The sequence below is a fragment of the Lissotriton vulgaris genome, chromosome 5 (genome assembly GCF_964263255.1).
Source record: "Lissotriton vulgaris chromosome 5, aLisVul1.2, whole genome shotgun sequence".
Classification (NCBI taxonomy): domain Eukaryota; kingdom Metazoa; phylum Chordata; class Amphibia; order Caudata; family Salamandridae; genus Lissotriton; species Lissotriton vulgaris.
Genome location: NC_141693.1, coordinates 50,049,565 through 50,076,175, shown reverse-complemented (window position 1 = coordinate 50,076,175; position 26,611 = coordinate 50,049,565). Strand labels below are relative to the sequence as shown.

Genomic DNA, 26,611 nt, shown 5'->3' with positions numbered 1-26,611 from the left:
CAACATAATGCACACGTCCCAAGATATCTTACTTTTTACACAAGACAATGACCTCAACTTAAACATACACATCCTAAGAAGACAATTCCACAACATCACACAAAGACACTGCACCTATGGCCCAGGAAGAAAATGGCAAATTACCCTACCTACTTCTCAAGAGACCACATCCAGATCCAGAGAATGTAAAGCAAAGAGCTGCACCCACATGCCGAGGCACCATGTCAATATCCCTAGGACATAATGCCACCACACACAAACGACAGCCCAAAACATCACATCAAAAACCAAAGCAGAAAAAACGTAATGCAACATTCCTTCCCATGACACTGCACCCTTAACCACAGAAGCTTATTTGAACCATCATGACGCCTTTTAAAGGCACCACATCCATATCCCAAGGAGATAATGCCAACACGCCCTGCCAATATCGAAAAACACCACATCTACATCCAAAGCAGACCCAACCTTAATACAATGCTCCATCCCATGACACCCACCCTTAACCACAGAAGACAATGCAAGACACCATGACATTCAAGAAACCACATCCATTTCCCAAGGATATTGCTCTGCTCCACCCCCTCTAATGGCTTTGCGCAATCTGGCCCTTAACAGAGGCTGCTGGGCCACGTACTTCTCCCACTCCAGGAAGGTTTTCTACTCCACCAGCTTGGCCAGTTGGTGGTGGCGGTAGAGGCTCCTTGTCACTTTCGCCAGGAACACCATCACCAAGGAATCCTTGCTTTCTGTTTGAAGGCGGTATGTGGCCATCCGCACTTCCAAGGAGCACCAGTGGCTGCGCAGGTAATGGCGGCTGGCCAGACACCACACATCGGCTCCTATAGGTGCTGTCCGTGGTGTTATTCAAGTTGGGAAGGAACTCATGGACAACCCAAGCCTCATCGTAGCTGCTGTAAGAGACAAAGGCATCAAAGTCATATTTGCTCATTCTGTTGCGTCTTCCACGATAGTTCCACCAGGTCCATAGCATGTAGAAGAGATACAGGAGGTACCAGCGCACCTTGTGATACAGCAGGACTGTGATCAGGAACAACATGTTGAAGGAGAAAGTCCCAATGAAGAGATGGTAACCTATCAGCAAGCTGCAGTCTTTTTCCAAGAAATTCAGGAAATTAAGATCCTTGTGCCCAATAGAACATGTCTGAATTCTCAGCTGTGGCAAGTTCATTTGGGGGTGGGTGGTCACCCATCCTCTGATCCATGCTTGTTCACATACACAATCCAGGGATACATCCTTCAGGTAGATGTAGCGCAAACTTTCCACGTGGTCGAGAAGACCTTCCTGTAGGATTTTCACAGGCTGGGACTTCAAGATTAGGAACTCCAGAGAGACAAGGTCTCTAAACATGGTGGCCGTAAAGTCCTCTATCCCAGAATCCTCCAGTATCAGGGTTCTAAGGTGGGTCAGGTTCCAGAACAGCTGCTCAGGAGTCAGGAAACTCTTCTTTATGTCCAACTTTAGGTTTAGTAGATGGAGATGGCGTAAATTGTGAAGATGCTGCAGGCTGTTATTCAAGGGGCTCAAGGATTTATAGATAGGCATAGCTGCAGAAGAACTGTAGTACAAATATTCAATGTTAGTAAAAGACAGGAGCCCCAAGCCGTCAGTCTCTGTGAACCCAAGTGGTAAACATTCTAGTATGTGGTTTTCTCGTAGGTGAAGTTCTTTCACAAATTTGAAGGGCAAATCCTTGCACGAGTGAATATAAATCTCTGGAGCACTAATGTGAAGGACTTCAAGTGAGCTGCAGTCATTTGTGCATTTCAGAGTTATTGTAGACTTTGCTTCCAAGGTGAGAATAGTCAGTTCTTTCTGTTTGATTTGAAAATTCCCATGAGTCTCAAATGTGAGGGATAGCTCCTGAAGCTCGCTCATCGCAATCAGGGAGCTATTGTCATTCTTCAGTAAGTTGCCCCTGAGGCCCAGCACCCTGACACTACTCAAGTGATCAAAATAGAAGTTCTCAAGCAGAAAGAGTTTATTGTAGTCCAGCTGCAGAGATTGCAGCCTGTCAAGACCAATAAAGGCCTCCTTTTCCAGGGACACAAGGTAATTACTACTGAGATCCAGTGTCACCAGATTAGCCAGGCAGAGAAGGTGCCCGGAGCCGATACTGGTGATGTAGTTGAAAGACAGATCCAGGTGTGTGAGGTTGGGCAGAACATTCGGGGCCCCAGGTGTGCACAGGTCTAGGCTTTTTATCTTGTTTACAGAGAGAACGAGGGACCTCAGGTTCAGCAGCTTCTTTGCCATATCATTTATGAAAGCTCTAAGAAGGTTGCCGGACATGTTGAGAGACAACAGCATGGAGCATCCTTCAAAGGTCTCAGCGGGCAGACCTGAAATAAAGTTTTGAGCGACTGTCAAGTTCCTGACCCCCAGCCGAGACACCACAGTGCAGACATCTTTCATCTTCAGATAGTCCTGATTTTTCATGGCATTTAGGGACAGCATTTCAATGCTCTTTATTCCAGACTGTAGAAGCTCAATGACCTTGAGACCAGTCGCGTCTACCTTGAGGACAGTAAGATAAGGGAAGTTGCAAAATGCATTTTTCTCCACACTTTGTAGCTCACTGCTTGTCAAATCGAGGGTGGAAATCCTTGGAGAGAAAACTGTGCTCTTCGTGAGGTTGTTTGTCTCAATGCAGTCCGCCTCCCGAGCTGCAACAATACCATTCCTCTTGATTTCCAGGATATTCAGAGAGGCCAGGGACTGAAGCATAGTAGTCAGGCTGTACAGCCTATGAACCTCATTCTCAGATAAGGCTATCACTTGTATTCTATGTAAGGGTTTAAAAAAAAATTTTTGAAAAACTGCATCAATTTTCACATTTCTGAGATCCAAGCGGGTTAGGTTCTCCAATCCGCCAAACCCCTGATCATCTATGTTCATGGTTGGAGTGTGATTAGTGTAATCTCCTTGGATTCCCAGATGTCTCAGGTTGGCAGCGCCATTGAAGGCTCTTGCAGAAACATGAAACGATCCATACAAATAGAGCCGGGTCAGGTTCCAGTACCCAGAGAATGAGTCTGTGGGAACGTTTGGTACGTGTAACACCAGGCAGAGGGTATCCACGTTCACTGGAACCTCTCTTAGATCCACTTCCATGTTCCTCACTGTGCTGCATCTGCTGAAGACCCTGAACCCCTCCAAGGGGAATCCAAAGCAGGTCGGGGCCAGCACTCCCGGGGATCCCAGCTGGTCCCACTGGTAGATGTCGCATGTGGCAATGACTGTGCCTGACACAATGGTCCAGCAACCGGCAACCACTGTGCAAACCATGGCCACAGAGTACGCTCTCAGCGCCATTTCACGCCGCTGCTGTCTTATCCGTGGTTTGAAGTGCAGGTGTCTGTCTGAGCAGCAGTGGTTTGCTATATGTCTCATAGGCAGGGTTATCTTAAGATTCAATTAACCACTTCCTTCCTCTGTTCTTTGTAGTTTGTAGACACAACATGCCTCTCAGTAGGGTACCGAGACTGAATTGTTGCCCGGTGCAGTGGGAGATCAATGACTGGTTCACATCAGGGTTTGAAAGAAATATTATCAGTTGCAACACATTAACTGGGGACTGGATGTGACACATAAGAGGCGTGGATCATAAATTTACATTAATAAAACCACACACCACTTGTACACCACTTTACAATGTACTTTGGCAATTGTATTATACAACAATCCTTTGGTGGAAGTAGTGGTAAGAGGTCAAAGTAAGTATGCCACTCTCTAAAATAAGTGACGTTTTGTAGGGTCCTGAGGACGCGTCGCAGTGCAGTCCCTTCAGCTACATGGCTGTCCCTACATTTACAGAGACCCATCCCTCAAAGCTGGTCAGGCGACATGCCCTCACTCAAGTTTCTCCCAGTTCTCTCTGTGCCATTGGTAGCCGATGCCGACCACACTTAACTGGTATCAGGGTAGCTGAACCCCAGCTTGTAGTCTTGCTTTTGGTGAAACTGGCTAAGAGCAGTGGACCACCGATGACATCATGGCCTGCAGCCCACCCCTGCTTCAGGAAGCCAGCATTCTTCCTCCTGTTGGTTGGAAAGGGGGCCTGTCCCATGTAGGGGCACATGAAACTAATGTGACCCAATGTACAGGCAAGACCACTAATCCCCTTCACCGAGCACGACTAAACCATAGGCCTGACCCAACTCTCCCCACAGAGAAGAACAGGAGGGCTAACGCAATCCCCCCACCCCAGAACCAGAATGACGTCACTGTATTGGGAGTGACGTCACCGGATGCCAGACAGAGCCAAAGCCACTACTCAAGAATGGTCCTGCTCCAGCAGAGCTATCGAGAAGAGACGTTGCTGCAGGGTCTGCATCCGCGTCCCTATTGGACAGAGCTGGACTTGACAGCATCTTCCATGGACACAGCCTGCTGCTGATGGGGCTAGGGTTACCACCTTTCCAAGAGAAAAATACTGGTTGTTTGTTCAGATTCTGCAAAGGCCCGGGGCATGGTACTAAATAGAACTGTAAACAGTATGGTATGTATGCATTTGTAGCATTTATTTTAAATTTTCTTCACTTTTATTATTAGTCAAGAGTCATTACCACAGCTCTATAACACATTTAAAAGTGCATTCTGTTTATATTGGTTGTTTGAAGTATGCACAGACAAAGGCTAAAATACCGTTTTTAGGTGATTTTTCTTATTTTCGTACCTGTCGGGTTATCAAAGTGCTGGTGGCGCTGGTAGAAAACCGGTTGGGTGGCAACCCTAGACCTGGCCCACACAGCATCACCCGCATCACTGCTCTGCCTCCCAGAGAGCGTGTGTTGGGCCATCGCAGACTCTAAGGGCCATATGTACAAAGAAGTGGTGGAGTGAGGCGTTCCCGTCATGGCTTAATGCCTCACTCCACCACTTCAGAATCTCAAGGCTGCACCATATTTACAAGAATATGGTACAGCCTTGTGTTTCCCCCTGCGCTGGCGCTCAGTTTAGCAGTTAGCACCAATGCAAGCACCCTTGCACCACAGTGCAAGGGTGTCTGCATGCAAGGGAAGATTGTTTATATGTAGGATGGTGTTCCTTCCTGCACATAAACAATCTTTTATTGCCGTTTTGCCATTTTTATGTGTGCAGCTCAATGCAGCACACACGGAAGTTTCAAAATGTATTTTTATTTTAAAGATTGTTTGTATGCAGGAAGAGACATCTTCCTACACATAAACAATCCAAGGCGTTTTGCTTTTTCCATGTGTGCTGCACAAGGCAGCACACATGCAGAAGAAAAAAAGATGATAAATAAAGCATTTCTTCTGGTTTCACCAGGTTTTCCCTGGTCTTAATTTTGGTGCAGCCTCCTATTTACGCCACCCTTGTAAATAGGGGGCAGCATCAAAATCAATGGGTGTTGCACCGCAAAACCCACTACCCACCCTTTCACGCTAACCATAGCGTGAAAGGGGGACTTCTTTACAAGGCAGTGTTAAGCCACATCAAGTGGTTTATCTCTGCCTTGTAAATAAGGCGTAGCTCCTATCGCCACAGGAACGTTGGAAAAAGTGACGCTCCTGTGGCGATAGGGGCTTGTACATATGCCCCTACGTTTTTTGCCCTGGGGCTGGTAGTCCTTTAGGGTTTTTATTTACTTATAAATTTTACATAGCGTGAACGTGACCCACAAGGGTATCAGAGCGGGTGGAGTTCTCTCACAGGTTCCTGTGAGAGAGCTTCCTCTCACAGGTTTTTTACCTTTGATACTTGCACAAGTGCCACTTTTGCCTACGTAATCGTTTGTTCTTGTGCTTGAGTGTGTAACATATATTGCAGTATTATACCACAAATTATACTCTATTTTCTCTTGTAGCCTGCACACTTGTCACTTTTCCCTCCTGAGCACTTTTTACTACCTCATGTATTTTTGGTAGCCCACATTTTTACTACCTCATGTATTTTGTTTGCTCACAAGTGTCACAATTACCTTGTCTACCTCATGTATTTTTGGTTTCTCACAATTTTTACTACCTCATGTATTCTTGGTTGCTCACAATTATCACTTTACCGTATGTAACGTAACGAATGCCTCTGCAATCTGTTGCTCGTGTAACGTTCTCAGTTTGTATCTTTTCTGTTCCTATTGTGAAGCGCTCTGACACCTTCGGGTAAAGTCCGCGCTATATAAAATTGCATAAATAAATAAATAAATAAATAAATAAATAAAAAAGTTCTCTGATGCAGAGTCCCATGTAAGGCATTTACTCAGTGATGGCTGGAATCTTGAAAATGCGATGAGGCCGTACGGTGCCCCAAAACTCATCAAAAAGGCTGCGTCCCATCTGGTGTGTCTCTTGCGGGATCCTGGTGATGACAAGCAGGGAAGGAAAACAAAACGTCCTTACTGCCTAGTGGACGTGAATCCAGCCAATCCTGGAGCTACTCTCATGCTGTTTTTGCAGAAAGTAGCCCCGCCCCTGCCCTCACACTTGTGCTGAACGCAGTGTGAGCCGGCGACAATTAAAATGGCATGGCAATGGGAGTTTATTTGTTTATTTTTACCTGCTGCGCTTGCAGCAGGCAGGGCGGCGCTCCTCCACCCTTTAGGAGGAACAGCCGCTGCCTTCACTGGCACCTGTGGCACAGGCTGTCAGCCCTGACAAGTATCACGAATTGTAAGTTGAAGTTGTTTCAATGCCTGTCCCTGTATTTCTGCATTAAACATTTACGTCATGCATTACCATAGCTACTCTGTGCATTGTGTAGCGCTCTAGTGCTTCGAGGGTCTCCACGGAGCCCTGGAAGCACTACCACACATTGTAGCACCTTCTGGCCAGGCCTGGCCAGAAGGCTATAAATAAACGGACAGGAGTAGCACGGGACTTCCGGTCCACTTCAGCATAGCGAGAGTCTGTGTCTCATTATTGTGTAACCCTGGGCATGCTAAGAGTATATGCCCTCATATATTGTGACCCATTACTGCCAATTATTCTCATGCCCAAACGGGCCCTTACACTGGCGACAAGTGGCGGGATCATCGTCAACCACCCTGATCGTGAGACGACGCGTGCCCCAGACGATCGGATGAGAGTGCAACGAGTGGTGAAGCCGAAGCTGGCCCACAGAGGAAACAACACTCACCGGTAAGCAGCATATGTCAGAATCTGCGTGGGGCACCGGCAGGAGAAAGAGCCCGACCGCGAGGACGATAGCGCTGAAGAGCCGAGCAGGAACAGGCCGACCGGTAAAGTCAGGAGCGCGCGCATGCGCAGAAGCAGCTGAGCCCAGCCCAAAGCGAGGAGACACACGAACGAAGCACGCTCCACCTAAAGAGGCCCTGAAACAGCGTCCAAAGCACACGGACGCCCATCAAATAAAGCGGGGACAGCTTAACCAGCGAGAAGACACACACTGCACCTTAACCCAGAGCACACAGAAATTAAACAAGCAGTGGCAAAGACAACAAGGCACAGCAAGAGAGAGTAACCCACAGACAGTGCTACCACAAACTAGCAAGAATCAACAAGCGAGAAACTACAGGTGGCAGGAAGAGTGAGAGCAACACCTAAGCAAAGAGCACTAGCAAAGGCAAAAAGGAAAAGAGAGAGAACAAAAGAGATAAAGTGTGCAGCAATGTCTAACCCGCCAAATGCTAACGCCGGAGGGGCATAGCAAGCAGCACCCCCAGCACAGGTGGCAATACCCCCGGAACAACTCCCAACTGTTTCAGCTCACTCCCAAATTCAAGCCCTGCCGCCGTTTAGCGAACTGATTGATCCGGGTACAGCAGCCACACGATGGGCAATCTGGTTAGGACAACTAAACAACTATTTTACCGCTACCAGAGAAAAAGACAACGAGGTGAAAAGGTCACTACTCCTGCACTTTGGAGGAACAGAACTGTACAAACTATTCAAGCACTTGCCGAACACAGGAGCAGACACAGACTATGACGACGCTGTTCAAGCAATAAACACACACTTTGATCCTCAATTAAACCCACACTACGAACGCTTCAAGTTCAGACAGTCGAGGCAAAGGGAAGGAGAAACGATGGATGCATTTCATGCGCCGCTAAGAGACCTCATAAGCTCCTGCTCAGACGATGACCAAACAAAAGAAGTAACTGAGCAACTAATTCACGGGTGTCATAACAAACATCTAAGGACCCTGATATTACGCCAGCCCCGGATCACACTCGAAGAAATACTAATCCTTGCCCGTCCCCCCGAGCTATCAGATGCCCGAGCCACGGCGATGGAAGCCGCCCTTAATCAACAGACAGAATCTGGAGCCGTGATAAAGACCGAGAGAGTAGATGCAGCTCGGAATGTCGGTCGAGGGGGACGAGGAAGATGGCCGACCAGAACACAACGCCGAACGCCATTCGGCTACTGCGGAGGCGATGAGCACAATCAAGATGGCTGCCCAGCACGAGGCAAGACCTGATCCAAATGTGGGGTGCAGAACCATTTTGCGAGCGTATGTAGAGGTGGTTTTCGCGGACGAGGCTTCACGGGGAGGAAAACTATAACTGGAGCTGTCAGGCAGCTGTCCCTAGATGACACCCCGACGCCACGGTGTCCCAAAACACAACAGCATCGCCAAACACAATTTGATGAATCATCCACCGAAGAGGATGACGAGTGCTACTACGTGTCATTCATCAGTGAGTTGAAAAGAAGGCGAAGACCACAACCCAAGTGGTCACTCGTGGACCGTGTCTCCTCCCCGCTCCCCGCCTCCCAGCAGCCCCTCCCACCCACAAGCAAAGCAGCCCGACCCTGCCCACACCCCTCTGTGACCACCTGGACCTGCTCCATTGTGGTCGCTCCCCTATGCTCCCAGCCACGATCTCCAGGCTGATTGCTGCACTCCTCCTGCTCCGCTTGCTGCCTCTGACGACTGCCTGCCCCAGCTGCTGCTCCTAACACCCTCTGCCTACCTGGGTGATCGCGTTCCGACGCAGCCTGCACTCCCTGAGCGCCTCGAGGGGAACATAGCGCCTGGTATCGTTTTTACAACGCAAGGCATCTCCTTGCATATCGCGCTGCTTTAAAAGTGTTTTTGTTTACTTTAGACGCTCTGATTGCAATCCCTGTTTGGTTTCCGCCCGTCCATTTTGGGTTTGGTCACTCGTGGACCGTGTCTCCTACCCGCTCCCCGCCTCCCAGCAGCCCCTCCCACCCACAAGCAAAGCAGCCCGACCCTGCCCACACCCCTCTGTGACCACCTGGACCTGCTCCATTGTGGTCGCTCCCCTATGCTCCCAGCCACGATCTCCAGGCTGATTGCTGCACTCCTCCTGCTCCGCTTGCTGCCTCTGACGACTGCCTGCCCCAGCTGCTGCTCCTAACACCCTCTGCCTACCTGGGTGATCGCGCTCCGACGCAGCCTGCACTCCCTGAGCGCCTCGAGGGGAACATAGCGCCTGGTATCGTTTTTACAACGCAAGACATCTCCTTGCATATCGCGCTGCTTTAAAAGTGTTTTTGTTTACTTTAGACGCTCTGATTGCAATCCCTGTTTGGTTTCCGCCCGTCCATCTTGGGTTTGGTCACTCGTGGACCGTGTCTCCTCCCCGCTCCCCGCCTCCCAGCAGCCCCTCCCACGCTCCGCCCCCTCCACTATCCTTCAAATGCCAGATGTCCCAACGCGCAGCGTCCACGCCGAAGGTGCGCCAAAGGTAAGCCCGTCTACGCCCGTCCGCGCCTGGACCGCGCCCAGCGCCAGACCCCCTGCCCCTCGCGCCGCCCAACCCTCCCGCATTACCTACGATGCCGCCACCCTCCTAGCCCTTAACCCCGGTCGCGCCCCCAACTGCGTCCAAGCCGCTCCTGGACACACGCATGGACCTTTCTCTTGCTACTCCTGCAAATTCATCGGCACCGACAACATCTCCGCTACGACCACACCACAGATTCCCGACCCCAACCACCTACAATGCATCCTTCTCAACACCCGATCAGTCCACAGACACGCCATTGACCTATGGAATCTACTAGACACCATCTCTCCAGACGTCGCCTTCCTAACAGAAACATGGATGAACGCTTCCTCCGCCCCAGACATCACCATTGCCATCCCTGAAGATTTTAAGATCACACGCAAGGACCGTACCGGCCACCCAGGAGGAGGAATCGCTATCGTTCATAAAAAATCAATCCACATCTCAACCAGCTCTGACGTCAACCTCGCCAACTCTGAACACCTCCACTTCCAGATCCACATCGACCCCAAGGCCACACTCAGAGGCACCCTCCTCTACAGACCACCAGGACCCCGAGCAAAATTCAGTGAAGACATCACGGACTTCATCACTCCACACGCGCTCCCCTCCAAAGATTACATCCTTCTGGGAGACCTCAACTTTCACCTTGAAAAGAACAACGACCGCAACACCACCACCCTCTTGGACAACCTCGCCAACCTCGGACTTAAACAACTGGTCACTTCCCCCACCCACATCGCAGGTCACACACTCGACCCCATCTTCACCTCCAGCAATCATGTCTCCTTCAGCCACACTACGGATCTCCTCTGGACTGACCACAGCTGCGTTCACTTCACCTACAACAAGCCGAAACCCACCAACCACCTCCAACCAACTCTGCAAAGAAACTGGAACAAAATCACCAGCGACCAGATCTCCTCATCGCTCCTTCTAAACACCCCAGCCCACTCTTCTAACCCAGACCAAGCCGCCGCCAACTTCACCCTATGGTTATCCAACACCGCCAACATCCTAGCACCACTGAAAAAACGACAAAGCAAACCTGGCAACAAGAAGTCCTCATGGTTCAACAATGATCTTAAGAAGTCCAAGAAACTCTGCCGCTCCCTTGAAAAGACCTGGAAAAAAGACCCAACCACTAGCACCAAGGACGCCTTCAAAAACGCCACCCGCACACACCACCAACTAATCCGAAAGGCCAAGAAAACAGCATTCAAGGATCGACTAGACAACAACGCCCACAACAGCAAGGAACTTTTCAACATCGTCAAGGAATTTACCAACCCCTCGGCCAACTCCAACGACACCACCCCCTCTCAAGCCCTCTGCGACTCCCTGGCTTTATTCTTCCACAACAAAATTGCAGACATCCACAACAGCTTCGACAACCAACCCGGAGACCAACCCACCCAACCATACGCTGAACATTCTCCCCCCTTGAACACCCTTAACGACTGGAACCCAATCTCCACTGAGGACACCATCCGCCTGATGAACTCCATCCACTCAGGATCCCCCACAGACCCATGTCCTCACCACATCTTCAACAAAGCAGATTCCTTCATAGCACCGCACCTCCGAGACGTCATCAACTGCTCCTTCAACTCCGCCACCTTCCCGGAAAGCTGGAAACACGCTGAACTCACCGCCCTTCTGAAAAAACCCACAGCGGACCCCACCGAACTCAAAAATTACCGCCCCATATCGCTCCTTCCTTTTCCGGCCAAAGTCATCGAGAAAGCTGTCAACAACTAGCTCGCCGCTTTCCTCGAAGCCAACAAATCCCTCGACTCCTCACAATCTGGCTTCCGAGCAAAACACAGCACTGAGACCGCCCTCATCGCAGCAACAGACGACATTCGAACTCTACTGGACAATGGAGACACAGTCGCCCTCATCCTCCTCGACCTCTCTGCAGCCTTCGACACAGTCTGCCACAGCACCCTTTTACAACGCCTTAGAAACATCGGAATACAAGGAAAGGCACTTGAATGGATCACCTCGTTCCTTACCGGAAGAACACAGAGAGTCCGCCTTCCACCATTCAAGTCCGAGGCCACTGAAGTCATCTGTGGCGTACCACAAGGATCCTCACTCAGTCCCACCCTCTTCAACGTATACATGAGCCCCCTCGCGGCCATCGCCCGCCAACACAACCTCAACATCATCTCTTACGCGGATGACACTCAACTGATCCTTTCTCTCACCAATGACCCCAGAACCGCCAAAACTAACCTACACGAAGGAATGAAAGAAGTTGCCGAATGGATGAAACACAGCCGTCTGAAACTGAACTCAGATAAAACAGAAGTCCTCATCTTAAGTACATCCCATTCTGCATGGGACGACTCTTGGTGGCCGGAAGCCCTTGGAAAAGCACCCATCCCGACAGACCACGCACGGAACCTAGGCGTTATCCTGGATTCTTCACTTTCAATGAACAGACAAGTCAACGCCGTATCCTCATCCTGCTTCAACATTCTTCGCATGCTCAAAAAAACATTTCGCTGGATCCCCACCGAAACCAGAAAAACAGTCACCCATGCTCTGGTCACGAGCCGACTGGACTACGGAAACACCCTCTACGCAGGTACTACCGCTAAACTCCAGAAGAAACTCCAACGAATCCAAAACGCCTCAGCCAGGATCATATTAGACATCCCGCGTAACGAACACATCTCTGGTCACCTGAAAGACCTCCACTGGCTACCCGTCAATAAGAGGATCACTTTCCGACTGCTTACCCACGCACACAACAAATCACTCTACGACATCGGACCAGAATGCCTCAACTCACGACTGTCCTTCTACATCCCCTCCCGCCAACTACGTTCTTCCAGCCAAGCCCTCGCCACTGTACCTCGCATCAACAAGACCTCCATGGGAGGCAGATCCTTCTCATACCTGGCAGCTAAAACATGGAACTCACTCCCCACTTACCTTCGCCTTACCCAGAACCACCTAGCATTCAGAAAGCAACTTAAAACGTGGATATTTGACAAGTAATCCTCCTCCCCTCCCTAAGCGCCTTGAGACCCTCTGGGTATGTAGTGCGCTATATAAATTCTTTGACTTGACTTGACTTGAGATACAGATCGATGGCTCGCCAGTGACCGGAGTGATTGACACTGGAGCCACAGTAAATGTGATGGGCATACAGCACTACAAGTCTCTGAAACCCAGACCACGACTAGTACCCTCCAAAGAGCGAATCCTGACGAATGGCAGTCAAGAGCCACTTCCGCTACGAGGAAAAATGATAGTACAAGTCAAAGCAGAAGAACAAGAAGTGATGACAACATTTCACGTAATCGACAAAGAAGCTGACCCACTGGTTGGGAGCAACACCGCAGAAGATCTCCGACTCATTGCGTGAAAGCTCTACAAACAAAGGACATCCTGCAAATGTTTCCCTCACTATTCAAAGGTCTTGGGACAATGAAAAGACCGCCCGTAAGGCTCCACATCGACAATGCCATACAGCCTGTTGCATTGAGACACCGAAGGATTCTGTTCCACCTCCGGGCAGCAGTGGAACAAGAGCTAGCACAACTAGAAGACCAATGAGTCATAGAGAAACTGACGGGCCCGACCCCGTGGGTATCCCCCATGGTGATAGAAGAAAAACCCCGACAGCCAGGCAAGATAAGAATATGCATTAACATGAGGATGTCCAACAAGGCCATAAAGAGAGAAAGACATCTCACACCCTTGGTCGATGATATCCTGACAGACCTCAATGGAGCCCAGTGGTTCTCCAAGTTAGACCTCAATGCGGGATATCACCAACTAAGGCTGGCAGAAGAGAGCCGGTACATAACAACATTTTCGACACATCTGGGCCTAGGGAGATATAAGAGGCTAAACTTTGGCATATCATCCGCTGCAGAAATATTTCAAAATACCATCAAAGAGATTCTATCAGGACTACAAGGGGTGCTCAATGTCAGTGATGACATTTTGATACATGCCAAAACGAGTGAAGAACATCATCACAGGTTGAAAGCTACACTTCAAAGGCAGGCCGAGCATGGAGTAACACTACACAAAGAAAAGTGCCAATTCTTCAAGAAATCCATAGAGTTCTTCGGATACGTATTTCATTCCGGAGGGGTTAAGGTAGACCCCCGAAAATCCCAAGCAATCAAACATGCTCCAGCACCCACAACTTAGTATCAAGGAGGGGGGTTTTACCCAAGGAATTCCACATGGGACCTGGGTGCTATATGGTGTACAAAGAAAGGGTCCCTGTGAAACAGTATACCATTGTTTGGATTTATTTAGAGAAAATGTAAAAACAGTCACACCACTGCAAATTAATCACAATGAGTAAACCAATATACTTGGTAAATAACAGTGCCCCAAAGAGAGGGAGTGAGATAGCGTGATGCTGTGAAGGAAAAGGAAAGTGAAAGGGTAGAATTCGTGACAACTTCATGACAACTTATAAGTATCTAATTTCATTCTAAATACAGTTATATTTCAGAGGCTTCAGATCCCTGAGCCAAAGTGAGGGATCACCACATATCCCATTTTACTTAGAATTGTCTATATTGACACAGGTATATCCAAATTAATACGGGCGGTGTCAAATGAGGAAAGTAAAAAGTAGCCGTCGACGTTTCGACCCCACGCTACAGTTGTAGGCGTGTTTGTTGCCTTACATCGGGGTCTTCATCAGGACAGGGTATATACAGGGTGCACTACAATTTCTGTATAGATGTAAACAATGTAACATAAATATAAAGAAAAGCGACAATGAATGTCAAGTTACCGTAGTGAGCGGTAAACAAACCAGTTTAACTATTACCATGGTTCTGTAAGAAGAGTTACTAATAGAAATAAAGATATTAGATTCATTTTAACATTATCAGAGAGGAAATCATCCCTTTAGCACTTGTTTTGATACTTAAATGAAATTGCTTATGACCAACAGATGGTACCTGACTCTTCCATATTAAAAACAACAAACAAAAACACGCAATCCTAACTCAACCAGAAAAAACCAAATCGATGTCACTAGCCAGGTTCATATACACGGGCATGCTATAGCTATTAGTCATTTCACTGGATATTCACAAGTAACCTTCTAGATGGGTACACGGTTAACATATAACCAATTAAGGAAGGAGCCTATTCGTGATAATGGGGGACAGAGTTCCTGTCATAATCTTATCTTAAGTGGTCTGTCAAATGTCTAGATCAGTTGAAGCTCTGGTAAAGTAAGCTTAAAAGCTAGCCTACCTGCCACAGGGAGCACCGAAAAGTATGGTGATTCTTTACATTTCGGTCATATAATTCTAAGGCAATCTGCAAAAGTCAAACATATACACTCAGTAAATTAATGTGACTTCCAAAATGACGAGGGACAATGGTTATTAACTAAAAAGACTATATGCCCAGGTACCTGCCGCAGAAAAACAGGGATCGTGTCAATTAATCACGCGCTCCCAAACGCCGTATCTGTGCCACAGGGAGCACCGAAAAGTATGGTGATTCTTTACATTTCGGTCATATAATTCTAAGGCAATCTGCAAAAGTCAAACATATACACTCAGTAAATTAATGTGACTTCCAAAATGACGAGGGCCAATGGTTATTAACTAAAAAGACTATATACCCACGTGCCTGCCGCAGAAAAACAGGGATCGTGTCAATTAATCACGCGCTCCCAAACGCCGTATCTGTAAGCATCCACGACAGCGTCAGAGGTAAGAAGTTTCCTTGGCATGGTGCAGTACTGTACCAGATTCATCCCGAAATTAGCCACAATCGCTGAACTTCTGAGAAACCTGACAAAAAAAGAGAGCCTGTGGAAGTGGACACATACTGAAGAAGTAGCATTCAACCAAGTAAAGACAGCACTACTAGATGGAACCACCATGGCGTACTTCGATACAAACAAACCTACAGAAATATTGGTGGATGCAAGCCCAGTCGGCCTCGGAGCTTTGCTCACACAAGAAACGGTCCCCGGACTATGGACTCCCCTGTCGTTTGCAAGCAAAGCACTAACTGCGACGGAGTCGAGGTACTCCCAAATAGAAAGAGAGGCTTTGGCAGTAAAGTGGGCGTGTAATCGCTTCCTCCTCTACATCTCCGGAAATCCGTTTCGGATGGTAACTGACCACCAGCCATTAATACCACTATTCAAGGGCACCGCCCCTCACCCTCCACCTCAAATCGAACGGTGGGCCATCCAAATACAACAATATCAAATGGACCTTGTATACAGGCCCGGAGCAAAAAACCCTGTGGATTTCCTGGCGCAACATCCATCAACCGACGAAAGTGCCGAGGCGAACCAAGAGATGCCAACAGAAGAATTCATGAACATGATATCCAGAGAAGCTTGCCACCGAGCACTCACAGCCGGTGCATCGCAGCCCAATACGCCAATGATGCAGTTATCCAGCGAGTTAAGGAAGCAATACGGACAAGGTCCTGGGAAAACTTCCTGCGAAATGTCAGTGGGTGGAATGAGGCAGATCGTCTACGACTAACCCAATTCTGGAGGATTCACAATGAGCTCAGCAGTGCGGACAATGTACTCATACTGAGGGGGTCCCGAGTGGTGATCCCTGTCACCCTGCAGGAGCAAGGGACAACGCCGGCGCATGAAGGCCACCGAGGAACTCGAAGGATGAAAGCCCGAATGCGGGAAAAAGTGTGGTTCCCCAACCTTGAAACATGTGTTGATGACCTGGTACAAAACTGCTGAGCATGTCAGATAACCAGCACATCTGACTCCCCGGCTCCTGTAATAACAGAAGACCCTGCTCCATCTCCCTGGTCGTGGGTCAGTTTGGACTTTGGCAGTTTCCCGGATGGAAGAGTCACGGTGGTGCTAATTGACAGCTACACCAAGTACCCAATTGTGGACGTAGTTCCATCAACCAGTTTCGCACATGTCCAACCAATCCTTAACAAATCGTTTGCCATGTTCGGCATTCCCCTGGTGCTCAAGACGGACAACGGCCCTCCGTTCCAAGGGAGCGAGTTCAGAGAGTTCCTACACAGCATAGGCGTGAAATACCATAGGATCACACCACAGTGGCCCCAGGCAAACGGAGAGGTGGAGAGGTGGAGAGATTTATGAGGACCATCAATAAAACTCTACGGATAGCCACAGTGGATGGAAGAGATCCAGAAGAAGCACTCCAACACTTTGTAGTGTAGTTCATATATTCTAAATAGGCTCTGCGCATTGGAATAATATAAACAGCAGACAAGGACTGAGGTCGACTCGGTCTCTATTGACTATATTAGACTTAATTAGTTTCGCTAGCTAGCTCAGAGGTCACTAGAAACGTTCTCAAATGTTCAGGAAAGAGTTAACTCTCCAGATTAGACAAGAAGGGATTAGCTTTTGACAACCGTACAAACATGACAACTTTGCTCCCTCAGAATAGAGTGTATATCTAGAGTCGTGTGAAAACAATAGGCAGCTATTTCACTCAGTCAACCGTGCATACTTAGTTTCACCAGAGTGCAGAGAAATAGAGAGACAGGTGTTTTCAATAAAAAGGTGTTATTGTATTGAGCAGTCTTCTTTCTCATGCAAGAGAAATGAATTGCCACAATTGCAATACTTATTATGAAGTAAAGTGCGTACAGTAAAAGTAGTATTACGAAATAGCATAGATATGGTTTCTTAGCCATATGATACTTAAAAAAGATGAAATATATATACATACATAAAACCATTGACTAACGTACTCAACTGGTGCTTCTAACTACGCCTACCCCGATGTACCTGACCTAAGCCTAATACTTGGGAAGGAGTAAGTAAGTAGCAGTTTAAGTTAAGTTGGTTAAGATTGTTTTTTTGCCAAGGGATCTGATTCAAGAATTCTCTTTAAGGGTTTAGTCAGCTCCGTACCTTAGTAATAGAATGTGGGAGGTCTGGTATCTCTTTCTTCAGGACTCGATCTCCCAGCAACCCGCAAGGGTAACTCGGGAACACCGGAGCTGGATTTTCTCGGTGTGAGAAAAAGTAGCTTCTCCAGCGCGTCAAAGGGGAGGGGCGGCTTCTGTGGGATCTCGCATCAGCTGGGCTCTCGGGCAAGTAGATAGCCGCTCTGCTCATAACCACTGTGTGTTTGCTTAAGGCAACTGTTGGTATTTTATACCTGAAAGGTGCCGGGTTTGACAGTAAGGTTGGACATAAGACGTCACTAAGAACTAACAGTTCTTGCTGGACTCAAGGAGCTCTTGTTCAAATCAAAACAAAAGCAGGGGGGAATTTACCGGGCTGCTGGAGGCTTGGTTTGTTTAAAGAACGCGTTGTGCTTTCTAGGAGTCGATGGGAGTAGCTGTGCTGTGCTTTGGACTGCATGGGCTATTACTGAATATGGATATGATTCTTATGCCTTTGTAAGGATATTATTGATTATAACCGCACAAGGGCATGAATCGGGAATATCGAATTAGGGTCCTAGATAGAAATACAACAACCACTCCATGGATTAATGTCCATCATTACTAAAAAACTAAGCAGTAATAAACATGTAACAATACATGTGTGTTTTCCAACCCACCCCAAAATGCATTTGAAATGGTATATGGTAAATACACGAAAATGAGTATTGGTACTGTACGCTTTTCAAGCTGTGTCATTATTCATAAAAATGCATATATATATTAGCTGAATGATTTGCGAAAATTACACATGAAATGGCTCTGAATACAGAAAAGAAGGTCGAGACCATTCCATCACATATTTATACAAAATGCTGTATGTGCTAAAGGCTGAGGTAAAATATTGTCTCTAGTATCCTAAAAATAGAAGCTCTGTTCTCTAAGAATAGTTCTACTTTAAGCAGAGTACCATGTGCCAAAAAAAAAGGGTAAACATTTTGGAAATGGAAAAAATTATTTCGTTTTCAGGGGAAAAAATAGTTCCAAATGTTTTCAGTAGCTTTGTTCATCAAAAATGAAGGCCGAATTCAGAGTTCAGGGAACGTTGTGTGATCATTTTTTTTGTAGAATTATTCTCGTTGACTGGAGAGAACATCATATCAGACAGACTCGCAAAAAAATGGTCTACAACATCAGGTGAAAGTTCGACCAAGTTCGAAAATGCTGCGACTGTGCAGTTTGGAGCGTGATTGCTATCATCGATGTTTGGATCAGCAATGCTCACAGAAGGTTGTACCTGTATGGTGCTGCTTTCCTCTCGTACCTCACCGCCACCTACTCGTAGTGGTGAAGTCTCAATGAATGCCGTCATCAGAATAGGTAGCCGCTGGGGACAACATGATGCATGAGTCGTTACCGGACCTAGCAAAGTATCGATATCCTTTGGTACTGCTGATGGTAGTGTAAGACAGATGTCTAACACGCATTCTTCTCCGCATAGCAGACATCGAAGCACAGGTAAGATGCAATCCTGCCAGATTGGTCTGAATGAAAGAAACCAGGTTGTACTTAGATCTCTTAGCCGGGCCAATCCGAGGACCTTAGTGATACGGTCTCGGTATCGTATTGCTAGGATCGTTTCTTCCATTGTTGCTAGAGTCTTGTCTGTGGATTGCATTGCCATATCGGAGCAGAAGGAACAAAAATAAAATTCCTGCCACGAGTCCCAAGATTAATGGTAGGCCACCAAAGACAGAATGGACAAAATTCGGGAAGATGCCCAGAACTGTTTCAAAGGGTGCTAACAGTCCCAAAAAAACTGTCTTCAATACATGTGCGATGCCACTGGTATCAGACATGTTTAAGATTTGGCTTAACATTTCTGCGAAATGCGTGGGGCAATTTGTCGATAAAAGAGAATGTATCTCTGCCGATGTCCTTGCCATTTGCAGATCATACGTTTCTTTGGATGACGTTAGAGGCACAGTTGTCTGTAAAAGAATAGACTTCATTCTGCTTAAAGTATCAATTCGAATAGAAGAGATATTCAACAAAGGCCATAACGCAGCCCCCATATCTGGATTGCTGTGTGGATACAATACTTGCATACAGCAAACAACCCTGGAAGTTACGGTCACAAGATAAGCTTTCCCTGGCACCATCCCACAACAGCTGTGTTCACTTATTAAAATGTAACTCCCGTTACTAAGTTGTTTGAAAAATGGCTCTATCTGTTTTGCAGGCGTACCATGCAGGTGACATGAAAGGTTATTTGAAGACCCTTCGCAGGCTCTATGCAAGTTAATATCTTGACACAGAAGTGTACCGCTTAGTGATTTTTTACATTTGTTACCACTAAGGAATACATCCTTTTTCCCTTCACTATAACATATCCCATGTTGATTTGATGTATTCTTTACCCAACTTTTCATACTGCAGGTATATACTCTTGGCAGTATTTAAATTGGAAAGTTGTTATCGGAATTGAAATTGTTCCGTGTATTATCCATTCAATGACAGGTCTTTCCGACATTGTCAATGGTAATCTCTCAAGTTTTTCAATGCTCAGAATCATATAATCTGCTCCTTTTAGTGCCAAACTGATTTGTTTATCAGTATGGTTAAAGATACCAAATAATGACGTTGTGTTGATTAAACGCCATGGTACGTAGCCACCAACCAAGCTGTACAATAGAACGTAATTGAGACTGTCCATGTTGTAACATTAGTAAGTCCTGTTCTATTATATCAATAGCAAATGATACAATGCTGTCCAATGAATATATTCTGGAGGACAGAGTCGTTAACCCATTGTCCACTACAGAAAGTGATTTTTCCAAATTAATACGATCAATTTCTTGTATTTTTTCTGCTGTTTCAATTTGCATTACTTTCCAAGCTTCGTTGTATGCAGCGTATATACCGGCCAATATTTAACGTTTTTGACGCTGTTTGTGTGGTCCCATTATGAAATTACGCAAGTCAGCACCGGCTTTAAGTAAAGTCAAGTGTTGCTTAATTTCAGCCAGTGTGGATTTCTGTAGCCACTCAAGGCATAGCTTCCCTACACTGTATGTTGTAACTATCCCTGGATGTTGTCTCTGGGAGTATATTGGGTCTGGCCTGGTCATTTTTAACCCCTGTGTTTTGTTCAGGAATCTATCTTGACAGTTATTCGTGTCTGTTGGCCAGATCAACCACTTTTTCCAATCAGGATGTGTTCTGTTTTGTTGAAAAATATGGGTTATGTCTATCTCCACATCTGTAGTGCTATCACTATCAGTTATGGGTTTCGGAATAGACGGTGTATTTAAGTCTTTTATCTTAGCTAAGCCAAGACAAGTAGTTTGTTGAATTGTGTCATTCAAAAATATCATTTGATCTGGGATCATGCAGGCCCTAAATAATGCTTCTAGGCCTTGTACTTGCCAATCTTTGGTACCCCAGATTGTTTTTGTTTCAATGTTGTTTTTCCAAAATTTGAAACCAAATGTAGACATTTGGTCATAAAATTTTTCAGAATAAATCAATTTAGTATTTGTCAACATTGTTTTCATTTCTGTCCTATTTAACATTTTAAAATAAAAAGTTTTTGGATCACTATTGTTAAACCCTGAGAAGTACTGACATTTCTCATAAAATGTTTTCAAGCTGCCTTTTGGCGGTGTTGGACAGTGTTCCCATTGGTTATAAGATAAAACATTTCTAGGCTGTGCAGTTTTATGCAAATAGTGATCACCAAAGTGGTTATATCAGTATAACTCATCATAATTAGATGAACCCTGTAAGTAATCATGGCCAGTAAATTTGGCTGACATTACTAAATCTGACATCATATTATTAATGTTTTCAAAGTCCCAATCATCAGAGAAAGTACTTGGTGTCACAAAGTCACTTAATGAAACCTTGAACTGGTGTGGATACTTCAAGAGCTCAACCGGGCCAAAAATGTCATAATCAGATCTGTCCCATGCTACCCCACAGGGTATTGGTTTGGCTGAGATATTTACTGATGACAGTTCTCTTTTCTCGATGTGGGAGGATGTGTGAGGTTTTACGACCAAGTTGATGTTCTGACTTGCTGTGTCCATTGTACTATATTTTCCATCAATGAATTTTCCCAAACATAGAACCATGATGAGCCAAAGCGGGAGAGTAAGTACACCTAACACAATCCAAAATTCAATCCATGGTGAAATCAGATATGTTTCTTTTAGTTGGAGAGAAAGTTCAATTATTTTGTTTTTGAAAGTTTTTGAGAAAGGCGTTTCTTCATGCTCACTTGGATCTTCTGAGAAGTCTTCGAAGTTGATGAAGTAGCCAGATGCAGTTCTGTCAATTGTTGGGATTTTTCCCGGATTTCCATTTGCTTTTGCATTTTTCTTTGTTTCATTAGAATAGTCAGAGGCTACATCATTGTAGATTGGTGTTTCTTTACGAACTGTTGCAATTTGGGTTTCAAGAGGCACAAGTTCCATGGCATTATTGCATAGTCCTTTTTTATTCACTGCAGGTTTATCAAATTTGATTAGTCTCTCAGCATGAGCCTCTTGGATTGTAGCAAATTTCGGTATTCTACTATTTCTTGGGAGTCCATTGGGCCTACTACTTATTATTGGCCACATGATTGTGGTTTTACCAGGTCGATGGATACAACTTGGTTCTCCTTTTTACCAGCAAGGGGCAGTAGTACAACTGATCTCATTCCGATGATGGCTAAGACAGGTACAGCTTTTCTGTAAGAAGGCCCAAATTCCTTCTTCACCGCAATCTTCTCTCTGACCAGATCCCCAATCTTTGGAATCCAGACAGGTATTGCTGGTACAGGTGTTTTTTCTTCAGTGTTTGTCGGCTGTTGTTTCAATTTTATCTTACTCAGGCTTTTTCTTGTTTCATTTAGATCCTGTAAAACTGCCAAACGGTCTTTGATATCAAAGCATTTTTCTTCTACCACTGAAGTGTGACAGTCAAGATCCTGAATTAGCATTCTAGTACCGAACAATAGTTCGTATGGATTGAGACCTTGTAGAGAATTTCTTGGCAGATTATTAAGACTACGTTGGACACTTGTTAAATGTTTGACCCACCCATCACCTAAACCTAATACCGTCGCCGTTATAGATTGCTTTATGTCACGGTTTTTTCTTTCCACTACCGCATTTCCCTCAGGATGGAAGGGAGAAGAGTACCGCAATGCAATGCCCATGCTGTTCATGGCCTCTTTGTAAGCTCGAGAGCTAAACGCAGGACCCTGATCAGAATGTAGCATGCCAATTGCGTATATGCCGATAAAGATTTGCAAATCTTTTTATAACAGTCCCGGCGTCAGCCGAATGCTGCTGGTCTACATAATCAAGTTAATTTGTCTTAATAATTATTGGGACGCATTTCTCTGGTTGGATTTCTGTATCATAGATAGCCTGAAGCTTTCTAACAAAGATGTCCGGCAGTAGTCTGGTCCGGTACACAGCTGCGATCTCTGTTGCAGTCTGGACAATCCATTGCAAATTTGTAAATTTGCACAGTCATTCCCGGCCACCAGTACTCTGATTGTAATTCTATTAAAGATTTCAAGATCTGTTGGTGCCTCGGACCCAGTCCCATGTGTGCGCTTTCAATCAAGAAAACTCTCCGGTTCGTGTTTGGAATTACTCTATCCCCCACTCCAGGGATTTGAGCAAAAGGAACGGAGTTTGCATCAATTATGTATGTATTACTGAGTGGATATTTGAGAGGTAATGCTGCATAATCGCCCTTTAATGAGGCTTTTACCGCCAGCATGGTTTCCCCATCTATGTGTTTTTCTGAACGCTTTTCGGTGGCTACGGAAGCCGGTTGAACCGCTTCCGCTGTGGCTGTGTTAGCCAATGAATTCCCTGCAACGTTAACGCCATCACATTGATGACTCAGTGCGTGTATCACGTGAGTCTTCTGTAGTTCTTTCTTTAAAAGAACTACTTGTTCCCAAAGCGTTTTATGCTTTATTGTGGCACCTATGTCATCTTTGTAACCATTTTTGGTCCATGTCTGCATGTCACTGTTGTAAGACTTGACGTAGAAATGCGAATCGCACACTATTAGTGTCGGAAATTCACGATCGGCATTTTGATTACACATATGTATTGGTCTAGAGGCAGAATTTCGACTGGCAGAGGATATTCTTGTTCGTACTCTAGATCATCTAGTTTCTTCAGTTTTTGGTCAAAATAGTATTTCACGTCTTCTGCAGCAAGAGAATTTTCCCATTGTATCCATTCTGGATCTAATGCCATAGCATTTAAATTGCGTGTGCATGTTAATGCCTCAAGGACTGATTCTGCTGTAAAAACAGTTATACTTCTGCCATGGGCTTGGGCTCTTTCTTTTGCTACAGCAGTTTGAACCGCTATCAGAAATTTTTTCTGTAGAACTGGATTTCATTTCAGCTTTAGTGTACAAATGTGATTTGTAAGCTATAGGTACCATTTCTCCCTCATTAGAGGTCAGGTATGTGAATCCGCATCTTCCTGGGATGACTCGGATTACAAGATTGCGTGTGTTTTCACGAGTTTGCAATTTTGTTTTAGTTAACATGTCTGTTTGTAGTGATCTTAAAATTTCTGTGTGTTTCTGAGTCCAATTTATTGGTTTGAAATCTGGTCTTATTAATTCATAGAGAGGTTTAACTCTCTCTGCATAATTTAGTATGTATGTTCTTCCGAAATTCAGGCAGCCTAGTATTGATTGTAAGTTTTTCAGCGTTTTTGGTGCTTGGAGTACAGCACATTTCTCTAAGAAATTGTCTGCCAGGCTTTTGCCTTCACTTGATAATTCATATCCTAAAAATAGGACAGTTAGATGGGCAATTTGCGACTTTTTAAAGTTGAATTTGTAACCCTCTGAAGCGAACCCAAGTATTATGGTGTTCACTCTTTTTAAGTGAGTCTCCAGGTCATCATCTGTGAGATAGATGTCATCGACATAGGATAATGCCTCGTCATCGTATATTTGTAGTAACTCTGCTACCCTTGATGAGAATAATCCTGGGCTATTCTTGAATCCCTGTGGGAGTCGACAGAAGTGTTTTTGTGACCCCATTATTGAGAAAGCGGTCAAATACCTGCTTTCTGGTGCAATGTTTTGACAAAAGAATCCATTAGAGATATCTAATGTCGTTTTATATTTTTTGCGCACAATGTTATTCATTAGTGCTGCACTGTGTGAGTTTTGTACTGCAAATGTTTTACACAGGAGTTAAGGTATCTGTAGTCCAAAACTAGACGATATGAATCGTCTGGTTTGGAGACAGGAAACAAAGGATTGTTCATTTGTGAGGTGCATGTTTCAATCACCCCTTGATATTCAAGTTGCTCTAAAATCTCCTTGACTTGCTTTTTAGCTTCTTGTTTAACTGGGTACTGCCTTTGTGCAGTGGGTTGATTTTTTAACTGTATTTTGTGGTGAGGTGAATCCTCATCCCATCCTACATGGTTTCTATATAAAGCTGTAGCTTGGGCTACTGCCCATTTTCTTGCAAGTGTATATTTTTCATGAATTGGTATGTGATTAGAGAAGGCAGGCATAATTATTTCTTCGCCATGAGGGCACTCCCTGACTAACTCTGGTGGCCAGTCTTTTTCAGCTAACAGGATGTCATAACCTTTCGAAAGATTATCCCAAAAGAGACCTCTTACTTTCCTCGTCTTGTCCCCCTCTATACGTAATGTTATTTCGTATATTTTATGGGGTTTGCTAACCCTAGTCTCTGCAGTTTCCACCTGAATGTATTCAATCGTGTCTACTGTCTCCAGATGATTCATCAAGATCTTGCGAGCTACGGTCACTACTGCTGCGCTGCCTAGCATTGTCTGGGTCCACTCTCCGTTTTTCAGCTGTGTCCTCAGAATCCTCGGCATGTTTAATCTTAATACTTGCTACCTTCTTTCTGGGATATTGTGATTTATTACTTTGATGATCAGGTTCCTTGTCTTTGAACTTGGCGTGCTCTTCTCTGTGTTCTGATCGTCCTCTCCTTTCCGATTTCTGTGACGAAGATCGAGAAAGATTGAGTGAGAGTGATCGAGAGGGACGTGTATCAATATCTTGTTACTATCAGATTTTCTCAATTTATCCCTATTTCTAAGGTTGTATCTTTTTTCAGAGGGCTCCCTTTGGGGAGACTTGTTTCCTCGGTCTGGAGATTTTTCTCTCCGTTGAGGAGACCTTCCTCTGGACTGGAATCGCTTTTCCCTGGGAGTGGACTGTTTATTATCCCCCCAGCTCCTTTTTGGAGTATTCAGATTATTTTTAATAAAGGTTTTTTCAGGATTTTCAGTTAGTTGGGGTTTTACCGGTCTCCCACCCAAACTATTTCTTCCTAGTTCTTCATAGGATTTTTCTATGATTCTGGCAAGTTCAAATGGTTGTTCTGCTATATCTGTCTCCTTCAATTTCTGGCGGATCGCCACAGATGCTGCTTCTCCTTTTATGTTGGCTAATTGAACTAATTCTCTGTATGCCTTTCTTAATTCTTTCAGTTTAACTAGGAGTTCTTCACTTGACATTGTTTCGATGTCTGGGTGTGTTGCGTAACTGGCTAGAACCGGCCCCGTTGCTTCCGGTCTACCTAGTGGACCATGCCTGGTGATGTGATTATTATGTTTTAGGGCGCCATTAAACCAGAGCAGGTGCTCTTGGTAATTTAGTGGGATTTCAACGTCCTCGAAAGGAGTATATATATCCGGAGGTTCCTCTATTTTGTAATAGTGGAATTCTTTTGTTATAGAGTTTGCTGCTGGAAAGTGTATCCATGAATAGAATACCTATGTCTGCCGATATTCTTGGGCCTCTACCACGAATATGACTGTACCACCACGTGATGTCAGTCCATTTTTTATAAGTTTAAGAGTTATAGTTCTCCTTACGTTGACCGGAATGAGTATAACACTCGGGTCATTTTCTTGGATGGCTGTGTCATCCTCTATTAGTTGAGCTACTATTCTAGCTCTCTCAGCTTCATCGTCACTTTCCACCATTTTTACTGACAGAAAGCTCTTTGT

At 45.5% G+C, this 26,611-nt stretch overlaps 1 pseudogene; it reads right to left on the bottom strand.

Moving 5' to 3' along the window:
* Positions 1-537: 537 nt before the first annotated feature.
* On the bottom strand, positions 538-3,337 carry LOC147710117 (uncharacterized; annotated as a pseudogene).
* Between the last annotated feature and the right edge of the window lie 23,274 nt (positions 3,338-26,611).